General features: G+C 41.5%; 1 long non-coding RNA gene across 1 annotated transcript; it reads left to right on the top strand.

Moving 5' to 3' along the window:
• The first annotated feature begins 1,247 nt into the window (after window positions 1-1,247).
• LOC137163694 (uncharacterized) lies at window positions 1,248-17,187 on the top strand. Its single transcript, XR_010922789.1, has 3 exons — window positions 1,248-1,293; window positions 3,414-3,452; window positions 17,082-17,187. It is a non-coding gene; the product is annotated as an uncharacterized lncRNA (long non-coding RNA).
• Window positions 17,188-18,029: the final 842 nt, after the last annotated feature.

The following is an 18,029-nucleotide window of genomic DNA, read 5'->3' as shown; positions in this document are numbered from 1 at the left end:
TCACATGATGGTATTATTCCAGTCCCCCTGCCTGATAGAGTTGCTATCCTTACAATGACTTCTCTGCAACCATAAAGACTAGACATTTACTCTTTAATGAAAGCTGAGATAAATTTTATTTTTATATTTTGACAAAATGTAAAAATATTAAAAAGTCAAAAATCAAAACTAAACATTTTGATTTTATCAGAACAAAAAGTTGTGATTGACTCAACACGATTTTTTGGAGGAAAATTTGTTTTATGAGATATTTCAAGTCTTTGCTCTAATGGGAATGAGTTATTTTTTTGAAATGTCAGATTTTCCCTTTGAATGGAAATTCTGAGTTTTGACCTGCTCTAAAACATACCAAATGTTGCAAAGCTCTTGATAAAATTGTAGGTTGACAACACTAAGGTAGCTATCCAGCCCATGTCTAATGCCAGCCTTTTTCTGTGAAAAGAAACTGCTTCAGTGTTCTTCGAGTGCCGCAACGGTTTGAGCTCTTTAACGCATTGAGATGAATAAGTTAAGAATATTGGGCACAAATCCAATTTTAGGCCTCAGTGTGGTTGATTCATTTTTGTACACTGCTTCTATTTCCCTGCCTACATCCTCTAAATGAATAGATTTTAAAAAGTTGAAAATTTAAAGGACACCACCATGAAATCTAATCAATGCTAAGGTAGTTTCAGATGCTGTACCTGCTACCAAATCCCCCTGCCAAAGTTTGTGGTTTTACATTCCAACTTTCCTTTTCTTCTTAAAATGATGTTACATCTCATGTGTTTTGCAACAGATCAGCACAAACAGGGGCAGCTGCCTAACTAAGAACCAGATCCTTCACTGAAATATGCTAGCATCCCTTGTGCCAATTTCTCTAATTTTTTAATTATAATCCCTGTTGATGCTATTGTAACAAAAATATGTTGAAAAAAAATCAGATTTTAGATTATGTTGGCAGTATCCCTTTAAGAGCAGAATATTTTCATTTATCACATTTTGAAACAAATCACCACAGGTTCAAATATCAGTTTAATTAGAAAATGTGAAAATTAACCCTTTGACGTTGTGGGGCATCAGCACACGTCCAACATTTAATACAGCCTAATGGCCACATTCTGTCCCCATCATAGCCTAGTGCAACCCAAATGAGGTCAATATCTGACTCTAAAAATTCCCTTTCAGGTACCAGAGGATGCAGAGCTCTGAATAATCACTGGAGTTCCTTTTTAAAAAAGTGTTGTCTAAAGTCCACCACTGATGTACCTTCTCATCGCTAGACTTTACTTTATTGCTGGATTTCATTTCTTGGTAAGTGTGATGGGGATATTTATATCCAGTTCACTTCTTGCGTCTCAATAAGCAATACAGAAGCAGTGAGCTTCAGGCTATTCCTTTGATAGATGTCCCAGTGTGCTATGAAAAGAAAAACACTTGCAAAACCTATTTAAAACACAGGCAGCTGCTTTTTATTGTGAAATATTGTGACACTTATCAACAAAGGTTAGTGCAAACTATTTCTTAGCAGAGCCTGTGAGTGGGGTGAAATTTGCAGTAAATATAAGGAAGTCCCACTAACAGCTTCACAAAATGTTATTGCATTCAGACATTTTTGCAGGGAGCTGAGTTAGTGTACACCGTGCTGAATATTACCGGTTGGTCAGTCTAGTCCAGGGCAAATCACATTCAGTGCTATGTCACCTAACCCTGCTTAAACTTACATGATCATTCTTAACTACACTTTTTGCAATCATGTGAGACTATAACCATAATGTAGATCTAATGCTTGATTCCTTCAGATCACTTTACAAATTCTATCATTTCTTTTGCCTAGATTTTTCTCACTTTCAGACAATCCTAAATTTTCAAATTAATTATAACAATGTATATGTAGAGTCTTATCTAATAAAGCCTAGTGTGGATTGGTCTCAGAACAGAAACTGCATAAACCTGAGATTATTAGTGCTTGTGAAAGGTGCTGTATTGACAGTACTAGGAACTGAAGACCTCTGTTATCCATGCAACAGGCATAGTAGGTAACAAGCACTGCTATGCTCTACTAATGTGCTCCAACCCTGATTTGGTAGGACCATCTCTACAGAAGAGATCTCCTTTTCATAATGGTTTCATGACTGATCTAACACTGTTGTTTGTAATGTGGACACCACTCAGTTGCAAATGGCCTGAGGCAATATATTTATTTTACATAAGCCACTGAGAAACAGCCCCCAACAAAAAAAAACAAAACAAAAAACAAAAAAAACCCCCACAAACAACAACATTTGGTAACTACCAACATGAACCAGTTAACAAAGTGGTGACCGCGGGAGAAAAGCTTCATAGCATAAGAGTTGCAAAATGACATGAGTGGAAAGCTTGAGAAACCAGCAACTTTCAATTATTCACAAAGCCAAAAAACAAACACACAAACATAAAGAACCAATCACCAAAATCGGTCCTTTTATTATGTTGTGGCTTTCTTCTTGTAATATAGAATAAAAAAATAAAGTTCCTATCCTGCACCTGTTCTTGCAATAAATGGCTTGTTGGTTACAGGAGCACAGACAGAGAAGACCAATTCGCCCTGTCTCTATAATGGGATGCCATATTCTATAGAACTATATACTCCCCCTCTTCCTGCACCTCAGCTTAACTTTTTGTGGAAGCACAGGCAGAGTTCTTCAGGAGTTTTCAGAAAGCATTACACAGAGTTAAACCTTTGGGCTGTTGTATGTAAAACCCTGATAAATAGATGTTAATAGTTTCCAGTCAATTTCAAAGAGAAAGTACCACACTCTTTCTTAGTAATACAAACAGTTAATGCACACAAAACACACTGTAAATAATATAAAATATTGTAAATAGTATGAGAATACTATGAACAACATTTAAACAAAAGCTATTAAACAGTAAATTTACTGGTGTTCTGTATATACAAACACCCCCTTTTTTTACTGTTATAAAACATTCAAATATATTAAAGGTTTCAACATAAGATATTCCATACTTTATCACACACACCTCAAAACACTTTTCGCTCTCATTTTCTCTCAGAGATGATTTCTCAGTTTGCATAGTCTAACCATAGTGTGTGTGTGTGTGTGTGTCATCTGGACTCTTCAGAGCTTCAGAAATGGCAGCATCTAAGTCCTTTCAAGCACTTCAGAACCCTGTCAACAAACAGTCTGGGGTCTCCACAGACAGCAGCATTCCTGCCCTTGGGGTAAGAGCTGCCTGGTTCTCTCAGTTCTTGTGAAATAGAAATCTGTAGCCTGTATCCAAGGTGGATGGGATCAACATATAAAATATCCATTTCCTGTATCTCTATAAGGGATATCCCACTGTATCCAGCACTGTCTTCTCCCCAAAAGCCCAGCTAAATCAGGCAAGAATTCAAACCCTGTACTGACCCGTTCTCTCTTTTCATGAAGACAGGATCCCAGTTCGGTGCAGTGAGCTGATGGCTAATGGTAAGTACCACAGGCTCTGTAGCCTCTAGGGGTAACAAATGCTCCCCATCCTCCCACCCTCCCTCCAGGTCCACAAACCACACCACAGTGGACTAAATGCTGTTCTACTAGAAGGCTTCCATAGTAAATAAAGCAGGAATAGCACTGTCCTGTATCCAAAGTGGTAAAGAGATTGGCACCCAGCCCTCACAGAAGCCACATTTTTTGGTCCTGTGTCCATGAGCCACTGAATCCACAGCGCTGTCTGTAATGCCTGTATTTATACCTTCTCCCTTGTGATGGGCTCAGCTCTCAGACAGTGAGTGACTGGTGGGACCTGCAAGGTGGATTACCTACATTGAAAAATTTGTACGCAGCTACTGATCATGTCTAGTAACTGCCACACCCTATTTCTGGATGTTTCTGTGTCCTTCTAACTGACTTGCCCTGCCCTGCTCAATGCACATGTGAAAAGACACACAGTATCCAATTAAAATCCATGTCCCCTCCCCCAGAGAAACAGAGTCAAATGCTGCAGTATAAAGCCTGTGGGTTACATCTTCAACTGAAGGAAATAGGACTAGGTGTGTGTATCCTACAAAATTTATCCGATGATTCCCACTTAAAGCCCTAAAGGGAAGGCCATCATTTGTTGTGGACCAAGGGGGATAGTTGACCCCCAGATTTTTCATAGGTCCATATGCTTCATAATGTCTTCCACTTTTCCTCCCCTGGCCCCGACTTTTCAGATATAATATACTTACATATGATATTGTATATGCTCTAGTGGTCCCTCACTCTCAAGTGGGGAGGGAGGCCACTCTGCCTTGCTGCGTTGGGCAGCAGCAGTCAGACGCAGGTCCCACCAGTGGGCTGAGCAGCAAGTAGTCTACAGTTTGCAGCCCCCCCTAGCAGGGCAAACAACAAGAGTCTGATGCCTAGCCCCCTTGGTGGGACAGAGCAGTCAGCAATCTCTGGCCCTGCCCAGAGTCTCCTGGTTAAGGCTGACATCAATCAAGAGTCTATAAGAGAGGCTCTGGCCCCCTGGGTGGCAGAGAGCAGGTGTTAGCCTAAGCCTCCGGGCTAGGGCAGCCAGCAAACACACAGTCTAAGGCTCTTGCCTTCTGGCAAGGGCAGAGCAGGGAGCACCAAACAGTTTAGGAGCTCAGGCCCTCAGGCACTGCAGAGCACCAAACAGTAGACTCTATCGCCTGACATCTTGGCTCAGGCAGACAGCAGACCAACACAGGTCTGTTAGCCTAAGGTTGGGAGGCTGCCATCTCCAAAGGGGGGTTGGTAGCAGGGGGTTGGGGGACCTGGGCCCATCCTACTCCCCTGGGCCCCAGCTAAGGGTCAGTGGGAATCCAGCTGAAAAATGCTGACTTGTGCTCAGGCAACAAAACTGAACTAAAGTCAGGTTTCCCTGGGCTACTTCTTACCATAGTCTGGATGGGGGGTTCCATAGTCCAAGGGTTGTCTGTCTCCTCACATTATGCTGCAGACAGCAGCCCCAGCAACATTTCTCCAGGGTCAGTCTCCTTCTGAGGTAGGGTGCTGCACAGTGCTGGTTAGTACTGGAGTCCTGCATCAACTGGAGAAATGACTCCCACCCAACTGAGCTGCAGGGTCCTCCCTTTATACTTCCTGTCCTGCTTCTGGCAAGGGGGGCGGGGCAGGTCTGGCTCCGCCCACCAGGGGGAGTATAGTGGTCCCTTCCTTTCAAGTCCAGGGGGAGACCACTCCGCCTCAGTACATATTCTTACACAATTTCCCTCCCATCCCCCAACTTTCTCTGGAATGTTTCTCTACCTACAGGAAGTGAAAACTCTCCTAATGTTTCTGCCAATATGCCTCTAGGAAAACATTTATATTTGATCCCAAATTTGATATTGGTTTAACCCAGTGCATGTGAGCAAGAATTGCCATAATCAACCAACCGAAGGGCTGCTATTTAATTATAAAAAATAGAAGAAGAAACAAGCAGCACACCTGTGTAATGAATCCATCTCCTGGTCCCCAGTGCTTGGTGTGTCTGAACCATTGTCTATGTTTGCTTTAGATTGTAACATTATCAGGGTCTAAGCAACCGCCGTGTTCTGGACAGTGCTGAGCATGCAGCCTGTACTCAGCAAGTAATACATAAAAGTAGTGTTCAAGTAACTGACCAATCCTCTCTCAGATCCCAGCATGATGATTTCCCCTGCTACATCATTCACCAAGAAGGAATGTGCCAAAACAGCACTCCTGGAGATTGTTGGCCATCACCCCTTGCAGGCCTGCTGCTGCTTCTGGGCATCTAGTAACATTCCAAATAAACTCCTTCCTTCAACCACCACTGATCAGCTGAATGCCTATGTTAGTGTCCCATCCAGCTGGGTCTTGGTCAAATCTCTCTGCCTATTTGGTTTCACATACTTCCCCCATCCATCCCTTGTAGTCACACTGCTTCCATCTCTCCGCTGCTGTCCTCTTCTCTGCCTATTTTCCACCAAAAACTTGTAATCCTCACTTCCTTCTCGTATCTTCTCTGGTTCCCCTTCTTACCTCTGCTCCTGCTCCCTCTATCTTCTATACATCAGTACTCCTATCCCACCTCCTTCCCACTATTCTTTCTTCCAACCTTCTTCCTGAGGTGCTTCAATCACCACCCCTTGCTGATCAAGAACCTGCCACTATGTCATTACCCACCAGATCATCTCTTTCCTGACAACCCTACTCATTTACCTCCCAGTTTCATTCCTCCTCTCCTCAAAATTCAGAGATAAAGAGGAGTGCAGGTATTAAAAATCTGTTTTTTCTAGTTCATTTCCAGCTGTGTCCATATGTTATTCAATTGCTTCTTCTAATATTTCTTCTTCTAACACTTCTTCTTGCCCATCTGTCTTCCCATAAGCACTAATACACAGCTTTGTTTCAGCATTTAATCACCTGCCAAAGACATTGATTGTCTTGTATAATCTACAGCCATTAATATAATTCCTTAAAGATAACTTTCCAATTCCTTCCACTTGTGTATTCTCCTAATTTACATTATTTATGTAAATTATTTATTAGTTACCTCCTATGTGAATAAATTGCATTGCCAAACTAAGAGGGTTCCAGTGGGACAGCTTTTTGGCAAGAAATAGAGACAAGACAGACACAAACTCTAGGTGATCAGTCTGCAAGAACAGGATGTAATTAAGGGAAATAACAAAGGCAGTAAAAGAGAAAACAAAGAGAGATTGCTATGTTTTGGCTGAGGTAAGTAAGCAGCGGAATTGAACTGCATTCTGTATTCAAACAAGCTCACACAAATATAACAGCTCAACTCTCCATGTTAGTTACACACCTTGGCTTGTTCCATCCTCAAGTATGTATTGCAGATAGTCACTCACCTTTTCAACTAACATTAGAAACAAAGAGAGATGTGAGAAGCAACAGAAAAAAGCAAAAGAAAGGAACAATATTGGTAAAAGATCTGATTCTGAACTTCTGAGATTCAATTTCTGTTTGGCTCTGGCAAAAGTGTGATTTCTAGGCAGCTGATTACTTTTAAAAATTTTAGTTTCTGAGTTGTACTAGGAGAAGAAATTATTTTAAACCTGTTTTCATTTGCTTAGAATTGCAATTAAAAAAAAATCAATTGGGTATCCTAGTGATGGGCATTACACAAAAACAAAATTATCCCAAGTGAAATCTGTGGTTTAAATTAAGGATGAAAATTATATATAATATATATAAGAATTGGAAAACCCCAAACATAAAAATTCTAAACTTTTCACAAAATCCAAAATGCTATCAGGTTCACCCATTCTTAGGCTCATGTGAATTAGCTACTAAAGGTAGAGAAGAAAAAAGAATACATGATTAAAAATACAGAACAGACTGTGTTTGCTATTTTTTTATTTAGCCACTAACACAGCTGACTTTCATAGCCATCAGTCCATATCCCAGCCTTGGGCCAGAACCTTTCAGTCTTTACTCAGGCAAAACTTCCATTGAAGGCAACAAAGGCACTGAGAATTTTGCTGGAGTAAGAACCTCAGGCACTATGTTTTTGCAGGATTTTTCACTTTTATGGCACAATAAAGATTCTCCATTCTGTTGAATGTTGGTGTAAATCCCATTGGAAATCAATGACATTGCCGATGCAAGAGTGAGGAGAATCAAGGCTGCTGTATCTTGGAATAGCATAATAAATATATCACTGTATAATATGCCTTTGGTATACTTGGACGAGTAAATAGGATTCAGCAACAAATAAAGTTAGATATTTGATGATGGATTTTAGTATGAGAAAATAAAAGCTCAAATACAGTAAGAGGATTTATTTATTTATTTTTGCCTACTCTCCGTAATCACAGAGAGGCAATGTTTTCTGATGAGTTGACTTACTGCCCTAGTTCACAAGTGTCTACATGAGGCTGCGAGATGGAACATCAGAGCCTTGCACATGAAATGTTTTTTAGTTGTGGTTATAACACCTAGATATTATCAGGTGTGCTTTAGAGGCCAAATTGTATACCACTGAAGTTGATGGCAAAACTCCCATTGAATTCAGTAGTGCGGCATCAGCAGCCCTTAGAAACTGATGGGGATGGGAGAGAGAGAGAGATTATATAACTGGACGGGCAATAAAAGGTGATAAAATAATTATGCTGGTGTTGTAAATAATCTTTTCACTTTTAGAACATATACAGGCTCTGATTCTGCAGCTGAAACCAGGAGGGCAGACTGCTTTGCTCATGGTTGCAGTAGTCTGCTCAAGTGCTGTCATTGTAGAGTAGGGGAGCCAGGGAATGCATAGCAAATAAATACACATTTGTAGGCCAGATTAAGACCTGGCGTAAACAGGTGCAAGCCTGTTGTCTGATCTTGATGTATTTTCAACACATTAACTTTGACTGCTCAATCTTATAGGAGTCATTTAGTAATAACTTATACCAAAGGTTTTCATTTCCTCCACCTTACCGTGAAGGAACACTTGCCAAAAAAGGTACAAAAGTACAGAAATAACTCAGGGATTTAAACCAGGAAGAGTTTTTTTTTCTGAACCAGAAAACAGTGGACAAATGTTGTTAGGAACAAAAAGGTATGTTTTGTTTGTGTTTGTTTTTGTTTTTACAGTAATCAAGAGTAGGACTTCTAGGAGATCAGATTCTACACTAATAGCCATATAAATTGATTATTTAGACAATGTGGTAAGAAGTCCAGTGCTTGAATAAGGGGAAGAAGAGAGAAGCTATATATAGAGGTGTCATTATAGAAAAATTAAGGAGGGACAAAGTTATGTCAGCATATAGAACATTACCTATAGTGAATAATTTATATCCTGCAAAGTCAGTGTGGGGGAGGAGGGGAAGTGAAGCATAAAGACCGCTGAAGAGTATAGAGGGGGCGGCAACTGTCCCACTTGCTCATAGCAGATGAGGTCCCCTGGCTATATAGTATATGATTCAGTTATAACTGAACCATAGTTAGTATTACTGAAACCAGGCACAAAAGCATTTTGCAAGAGCTGGTCTGACATAAAATTAACTCGGGTGCTTGAAATTTCAGTAGCAATTGTGGTGTCAGATTGTTGATGTGCATCACATTCTGTTTTTCTTTATCATCAGCTATAATGGAAGGTCTTGAAAAGCCACCTTTAAAACTATATTTTAAAGAATTCAATCTTTTGATAGAGAACTCTTTAAATAACATATCCTGAATCTTTATTTTTCAATTGTTTACATTTTTAAAGATAGAAACATGACTTTCAAATTGACTGTTTTCCTTTAAAGATGTACTTTCTACTGGTGCTCTTTAACCTCTCTGAAGGGAGCTTTTAAAGAAGTACTTTCATCCTGAGCCATGGCGCACACATTCAGCATTTATTTAATCTGATGAAGTAAACAAAGTAGATTCTTTACTAGACTGTAGATTCCTTACTTTTTTTGTCTGTTATGTTTCTGTAAGTAAATAAGAAAATGCTGCTAACAATACTGTGAGAATCACTTCTATCAGCTAACAGAGGAAATCAGCTCTGACACTCCCTGGCATGTGTTTTTAAATGTGCATGTGCTGTGCTAATTATCTGTCTATAAGAACTGCAAATCAGTATCTGGTGTATTTTAAAGCATTTCAACTCCAATAATTAAAAATTTCCTTTGCAAAGGAAAATAAAGGATAAGAGATGCCCCCAGAAATCTTGGGCTGCATTTATTCCATTGTCAGATAAACAAACATATAGAAATTTGCTCATTTTGTTCTGATGTTTTGTTAAGAAAGAAAAAATAGTCCAATTTTACAGTTTTACCTCACTGGCATCTTGTGCTACAAGGGCAGAGGGGAAATAGCTTCCAGGAAAAGAGGCAAAATCACAGTCAGAGAAAAAGCTAAAAGCTTTGGAAAGGGGGCAACTGTTAGTAAGGTCAGATGAAACTAGAAAAGATATTCTACATTCCCCAGCCCTCCTGAGGCTCATATTGAACTGAATAATTTCCACAAGACAAATGGGCCATTAACAGCTCTGCAGTGTCATCTAGACAGTTTTTGGTTGTTCCTGCAAAGTCAGAGGCTTTGTCCATAATCAAGCCAGGAAAGAGAAAACCTTGTTAGCTAGTGATCTTGCATGAGCAAGAGTTTAAGGATCCTTATCAACTGATGTCCAGGATTGTTGAGATGAGACAGCAGCCAAGATCAGGGGATCTGACATTAAAAACCACACATCTAGTCTGTGCTTTACAAATAATCTTTTAGTATTGTTTCCCCGTCATACCATCATTACAGGGATTGAAGGACATGAGAGTACATATAAACTAATATGATTTAGATTGTGTGTATGTGAGAGAGAGTCTGTTTACCTGTTGTGAAGATGTGTCAGCTTTTGAAACAAGAAATATTCAAAAGGTTTCCTGTAAGCAATGCAATAGCATTATTTTAGTAATAAAACTCTTAAGCTATGCATATGGTATAATCACTTAGAAAGGGAGCATAGGAGGTACTTAGCATCTTGGAGGACTGGGTTCTGGGTCAGATGGTGTCTCAGTAATGAGCAATCTGTCTGATGTAATAAGCTGGCTATGAGAGTATCTGGCATTCCCAGCTATTCACCTAACACTGTGCTATCCTGGAAAATAACAGTTTTGTTCAGCTTCTTTGGCTTTTACAACTGCATTAGTAAACACGGAGTGACAACTTCAAGCTGTTTGCCCAGAATAGCCAAATGGTCGGCGTAATGGTGTCTGTCACATTAATAAGGAAATATTGTATTACCTTATTGAGTTATCATTTCAGATAATGAAATCCTGCCCTGTTTACAGTAAACAACAGTATCACAGGAAGAGAAATTGGCACAAACACATTTAAAGGAATGTGTGCCATTAACTAAGGACAACTGACATTACAGAACTGTACAAAACATACAGTTAATCAGACTCATGAAAATGTGACAGTTATCAAATGCAGTTTAAATGACTAGAAGCAGCAACAAAAAATGAAATTATCAGAGCAGCATTAGCATTCTGAAGAAAGATTTTGATGACCTGAAGCAAAGCTGTCCCCATGAGATGAGCTGTTACAGAATGTGAAGGAAAATTCGGTAAGTCAATGCCTCATAAATCCTCCTTTATTACCTGTGCAAAAAGACTCTCTCAACAAGTCTGGAAATAGAAGAATCACTGTTGGCCAATACCACATTCAAAAAGAGGAAAAGATGCAGATTGCTTTCTAACATATGGGCAATACAGGCTTCTTGGGGAGAGTGAAAAGTGTCAAAAGAAAGTGTGATAGTGATTAGAGAGAGCAACATAACGAAGAAATTAAGGGAAACATTTCCATATGAATTTAGTGGATATTGGCATGAAGTGTGAATGAAAATAATTGACAGAACCTCCTTTTTTTAGACACTGTGGCTGGATAACAAAACAGGAACCAACAAGTGTTGTTTTTTTAAAACGGTTGGTCTACTTCAGCTCTCAGTGAGCGATGAGAGGACATACAGTGTGAAATTTAGAACAAAGAGGAGAGCAGACTGCAAATTCCTGGTAATAGAGCATCAGGGGTTCAAGTAGCAGCAGGTGGTTTAAGAACTGTGTTAATATCAGAAGATAAATAGGAAGTTATGATAACTACGAATACCAAAGGGTAAAAAGCTTGACAAGCAGGAGTGTTTGTTCAGGAATAAAAGTGAAAACAAGTTCTTGTCTGCAACCAAATTGGAGAAATCGGATGAAAGGATTGCAGTTTGTGAGGTTTCTGTTCTCTTTCCCATTTCTGGTGCTTTTTATTGCTCTTGTTTAAAACACATCTCATGCTCCAATGCTTTCTTATTTGTGTAAAGATTTTGACCATGCCAGTGTGATGAACTGAGAGCTATCTACATTATTTCAGTGAAAATCATGGGTGACTCGATTTCCGTGTTCAGTTTTGTAGTACTGCTTGCCTGAATGCATAGGGTTAAATCAAAGGAGGCTGTAAAAAGGGGTGTTACAGAACTGAATAGGAAAGGTAAAACAATGACAGCCTCAGGTATACAACTTCACAGGAGTTACAATACCAATGGCTAGAAGGAAAGAGTCTTCAGCTCAGGTCCAGGCCTCTGTGAGCTGTGCACTCTTGCCTCAGGGCTTACAATGTCGCTATCCCTTTTAGCTTCAGGGATGAAGGGGTTTGTTCCCCCTTTGCAGGAGGGAGGTTGGTAGGGGAGCCTGCACCCTCCCTCTCAACTGGGCTCTAGTCCAGAGTCCCACCAGAGACAGCGATATCAGACACCAAGGAGTGCTTCAGAGCTGCCTTTCTGGGCCACTTCCTACCACTTACCCAACCAGTCCATGGCGTGGTTAGAAAGCATCACAAGTGATCTATCAAACAATGGACTGAAGGGTTCCCTAAGGCTAGGGAAAGGCTAGGGGCTGGGGTAGCTGCTTCTTGCAGATTTCTCTCCTCTAGCCAGGGCTCCAGCTAGGCCTTTACTCAGGAGGAGCTTTCTGTCCTCCTACCCTGACTGCCCTTTTCTGAGCTGTGTAGCTCACTTTCAAGCTCCTCCAGCTGGAGCAGGCACTGCAGGTTCAGCAGGGCAGAGCCAGAACTGTTCCTTAACCCCTTCTTTCCCAGTGTGGGGTTTATACAGCCCATCACAGGGAGGAAAACTGATCCCTGGAGCTAGAAAATAGCACTGCCAACACCCAGCTCATTTCTAGGGCTGGTCGTAGAAACGACAATTCCACTCTGAGGTTTCGACGAAGCAGCATTTTTTTTTCCAATGGAAAAATTGTTTGTCGAAATTTCTCTGATGAGCTCTACTCATTCCATTATGGACATGTGTTACACTGATTCAGAGTTTCCTGAGGTGTGGCTGGCATAGAAAGCCGTTCTGCCACACAGTTCCTTATTCTTAATGCAGCTCAAAGTGCAGTTCTTCTTTGAAAAGTGACTGTAGAAAATCAAACTTACTCAACAGACCTACTCAAGCTGACTTTAGAGGCAAAATGCAATTATTTTCTATTTTTAACTGTAGTCAACCTTGCAAAATCTGGGAGGGTGAATCACATTCTTTTTTGGCTCATACATCAATAGAAATAAATTCCAGCTGTAGGGCCCCCATGTGCCCCCCTTGTCTTCATGTTATACCCTCAGCTATCTCCTTACTATCTCACTGAAGGCATTTGATTACAGAGGAACATATGGGGGAAGTATCTGACCTGTAGAATCTCACCACAGATGATGGTACTTGGGCCAGAAGCTATCCAGGCATTTATCACTGTAGTGCCAGTGGAAGAACCCAGCTTGCTCTTCCATGTCCAGGGACAGTGGGCAGAGCTGGAGACCCCCCACCACGCCCCCATTATCTCCTTCATCATTTTACTTGCAAACTAAACAAATGTGACATGAAAAAATAAATGAGACAATAAATGTGGGGTCCTATACCATTGTTTTTGCAAAGTCGTTTAAACACTCATGTAAGGGTTAAAAAAACCCCATCTAAAATGTATTTCTTTTAAACACACAATTGTAAAGCCTTCTATATGTGCATAAGGTGAAAATAAGCTGACACAAAATATATTGTAGGTGTTCAGACCTATATCAAATGGAAATATGCAGGAATCTCTGAACTATAAAATCTCTCTGATTAAAGTGTGGTTCTATGCAGAAAAGTGAGTATGTAAAGACGGCTCTTGCTTATGCAACAAATCTGTTTGCTCCAGTGATAAAGTTTTCACAACAATCTTGCTGTACCTCAGAGGCAACTCAGATACAGATGAGTGACTTAGATTTTATTTTGGCTCCTTTATCATCAGAATTGTTAATTAAGTTCCAAATGAAGGGTAATACTCTGCTCTCAGTTGTTGCTGCTGCCATTTATTTGTATTGCAATGGCATCTAGGGACCCTAAATAAGTATCAGGGTCCATTGTGCTAGCCCTTGCCCTGAACTGCTCACAGTATAAACAGGGTGGGAGGTGAAACAGAGGCACTGACAGATCAAATGATTTGCCCAGCATTACACAGCAGTTCAATTGCACAACCAGGAGTATAAGTCAGATCTCCTGACTCCCAGCGCAGTAACCTATCCACTGTGAAACACTGCCTCCTGCATATGTGTAATAACTAGTTAGTATACTTCTACCCGAAACTGCTTACACTCTATGTACGGGAGGAGAGAAAAAATGGTGGGGAAAGGGAAGACAAGATAACAGTTATACAATTTTTTGGGTCTTGGCATTCCCATTGCCTAGCCACTGGTGCACTGTAAAGACAAAGGGCTTGCAGAGGTGAAAGGCTCCCATTCAGGAAATCACTCAAGCTCATCGTTAAACCCATCAATGTTCAGGACAGCAATTATGCGTATGTTTAACTTTAGTGCATACTGAAGTCCCATGAGACTTAAGTGCATGTTTAAGTGTTCCCCTGAACAAGGATGCTTTCCTGAATCGAGGCTTAAAGAAGACATGAATGGAACCAAGAATTATTACTGTTAGTGATGATGTGTGGGAATGAAAAGAGCCAACTTTTACTTTCAGATCTCAGATCAGGCTACAGATATGGCAGTTAGTTACAGCATCTTGTAAAATGAGCGTATTTAATCTGGAAGTCACTGAGCTGTACTGCCATTTAACCACACAATACCATTTTTACAGTCACTTTTTACAACATATAAGCACTTTAAAAGTATCCTCTCCACCTCTAAAGGATTCTGATCAGTGGGGCGTTAGAGCTTCTATATTCAAGGCAACTGGCCTGTAGCTGGAGCAGAGAAATTTCTGTATTGCTCTTATCCTCAGGTTTAACGGGATGCTTAAAGTGAGAGTATAAACTGGGCAGCTGAGAAAGCAACTGGGAAATGTTCTTGAAGTGACAAACCATGTAGCAGCTGAGGAAATAGGCTTTTTATACAGAGAGAAGCAAGTGTCAAACCAGAAACCACACAATGCTTATTAAAATCTTGTTGAGTGTTGGCAGTGAATAAGTGCAGATGGCTTTTTGAAAGCTATTTCCTGACAGTTCATAGAGAATGGAAGGTTAAAATAAAAATAAAAAAAAAAACCAACAAAAAGCCAATTAGAAAACTAATATGACTGAAGAGAGAGAACTGGAGGAAATGGACAAATAGAAAATTCTGTGTGTCAGGAAATTTTGTTAACAAAGGATGAGAGAGACCATGAATTTTGACAAATCTGCATCTTATAAGGTCTCTGAGGCCACCTAGCAGAAATGAAAGTAGTACACACCTGGCTAATAAACTGAATTTGTTCTTGTTTGCTCTTGTTATGAGTAGTGTTGGCTGAACATGAGCTCTGAAAACAACCTAGCAGCTTTCACAGCATATGCACAAGTTTCCATATGAGGAGGTTACTCTATTTGCTTACTTGCTTCTCTTCTTTCAAACTTTTGACTGGATATGTTCCTGTATCAATGCTTCAGGATCTGTACTAGCTCAATCTTGACAGATCCAATAGATATCTGATGTTCTCATGAATTCCCCACATCCCCAGGGACTCCCCATGATATAGAAATTCCCTATGTATCTCAACATGTCATAGATTTTAAGGTCAGAAGAGATTATTATGATTATCTAGTCTGACCTCCTGCACAACACAGGCCACAGAACCTCACCCACCCACTCCTGTAATAGACCCCTGACCTACAACTGAGATATTGAAGTCCTCAAATCATGGTTTAACCAACCTAGCTCTTTTGCTCCAGAAAGGAAAAGACTCCATTTATGCATATTCACATTCCTTAAATAAAATCCCAGTTCAGTTCTATACCTCCTGTGACAAAGTCAGACCTGACAACTAAGAATGGTGGAAAGCAGGCATGGTAAAGGCCCATTTCCCTATGAACTGAAAAGAGGTTACCTCAGGTTAACTAGACATCTGATTCCAGTTAAGGCAGAGGTCCCCAAACTGTGGGGCACGCCTTCCTAGAGGGGTGTGAAGGAATGTTCTGGAGGATGTGGCAGGGCATGGGCCAGTGCCCATGGGGGTAGTGGGGAGGGAGCACCACCCAGCCCCACTCTGCCCTGGCACCGGCCCCCCAGCTCCAGGCCGCAGCTCTGCTTCCAGCCCCATTCCCAGCTGTAGCCTTGGCCTAGGCTCCTGGCTCCTGGTCCGGCCATGGCTCTGCACCCACTTACGGCTGCTGGCTTGGCTGCGGCTCCGCTTCCAGCCACGGCTTCAGCCCCGTCCCTGTCCCCAGCCTCAGGCCCCGCCCACAGCCGAGCTGCAGCTCTACTCCTACTCCTGCTCCCGGCCACAGACCCAACCCCAACTGTGGCCCCAGCCTCAGCCCCTGGCTTCCAGCCTGGCTGCAACTCTGGCCCCAACCGTGGCCCACCATGGCCCCACTCCCGGCCCCGACTCCCAACCATGGCTGAGGGAGAGGGGGACATGGAAAGGGGTAAGGGGTAAAACGTTTGGTGGCTGCTGATGACCTTTAAAAATCCCTCTTCTGGTGAGAGAGAGAGACAGAGAGGCAGGAAGGATGAGAAACAAGCTGCAGCAGGGAGAAAAGGTTGCTTCTAAGTGGAAGGCTGCTTTCCTCCCTTTAGGAGAAATAACCAGATTAACCTCTGTGTGGGGAAGAACTAGAAGCCCGTGCAACCAGAAGCCCGTGTAATAAGACAATCTCTGGGGAGACGGCAGGGAAATGGATTTCTTTCATGCTGCGAGCTTGTTTTTGCTTAAGAGAACTACTTGGGCCTATCCAGAAGCCCAGTTTGTAAATACTGTAAAATAAACCAACGCTAAGAATTAAAAACAACCCACAGAGTAGGACTGATTTACTCCTGGTCCCCCACCATCAGAAGGAGAAATGCTGAGACTCAAAAGGAGAAGGAGGTGCCTTTCCACACCACCTCTTGACTCTCTTTACCCCCCCCCCCCCCCCCCCCCCCCGTAGATAGAACTTTGATACATGCTCACACCCTATCTTTACAGATCCCAGTATGCAATTCCTATAGCTCCATTATGTTTACACCACCTGATTCACTCCCACTTCCCTGCATGGATCCTTCCCTCTGCTCCTTCTCTCCCCAACCCAGCTCTTCATATTTTCATGCCCAAATTGTACAATCTGAGCCATGTCATACTATGTAAATGCTGAAGTCAGCATGTTGAATATCTCATGTGGTGCCAGCAAAATCCCCCACTTATCTACCAACTAATATCTCTTTTTTCTTTCACAGGCTCAAGCATCTGCTATTTACTTTATACCTTATGAGAATACATTTTAACTAGGTGAAAGTGAAGGAATTTTATTGCTGTTGACCTAGGACCAGGGGTGCTTCTGTCCCAACTAGAAAAGTAAAGTATAATAAATATGCCTTTGCTGTAGTTCTGTGTGCCAATCATAGAGGCTACTCTTGCAATTCAGAGGTTCTTAGCATGCTGAAGAGTAACAGCTCCAAGCTGTGTAGCACACTCTCCAGGAGGGGGCTCCATAGCAGCATCCACTGCAGAATTTAGGGAAACTGTCTGTACTTAGTAAACAGCCTGGTTGCAGGCACAGCAGAGGTAAGGGGCATTTCTGGTGAGTGTATTTAATGCGCACACTGTGGGTCAGGAGGATTAGAACAAAAAATGAGATTTAATAGGCAGACCACACCTAGCATATGGCGAGCTCCGCCACAATACCATCATAGGGCTCCACCTAAAACATTGATCTTGAATGTAGCACTGGTGAACTATGATCTCTGTGAGCCGTTAGCCTTATGTGCATCCAGCCCCCTTTGAAATAATCTGTCTCAATTAAATTATGAATAATTGACCAGGGCTGGTTCAGACAATGCTGCCATACCTGCAGCCCTTAGGCCATTCTGGTCAGAGGTGTGGTGCTCAGTGATCACTCAGTGCATAATGAGCTTGCAAGAGATAAGTTTTATTCTGCATCTTGCTCTAACTGGCTGTGCGTAACAGCAACAAGAGCTCTGCAGAGCCCTGGCCATATTTTATCTGGTGAGCTCAGCTCTTAAAGGTACAGCCCCATATGCCACAATAAAGACCTCATGGTTCAGTGCTTACCACTAGCATAAAAGGAAGAGAGCCAAGATAGTGCATTACAGTAAAACCTCAAAGATACAAACACCAGAGTTATGAACTGATTGGTCAACCAAATACCATGGGGAACCGGAAGT

Source organism: Emydura macquarii, unplaced genomic scaffold (genome assembly GCF_026122565.2).
Source record: "Emydura macquarii macquarii isolate MOO-44397 ecotype Brisbane River unplaced genomic scaffold, CSIRO-AGI_Emac_v2 contig_2636, whole genome shotgun sequence".
Taxonomy (NCBI): domain Eukaryota; kingdom Metazoa; phylum Chordata; order Testudines; family Chelidae; genus Emydura; species Emydura macquarii.
The sequence above is the reverse complement of the archived record's forward strand: the minus strand, read 5'-3'. Positions and strand labels throughout refer to the sequence as shown.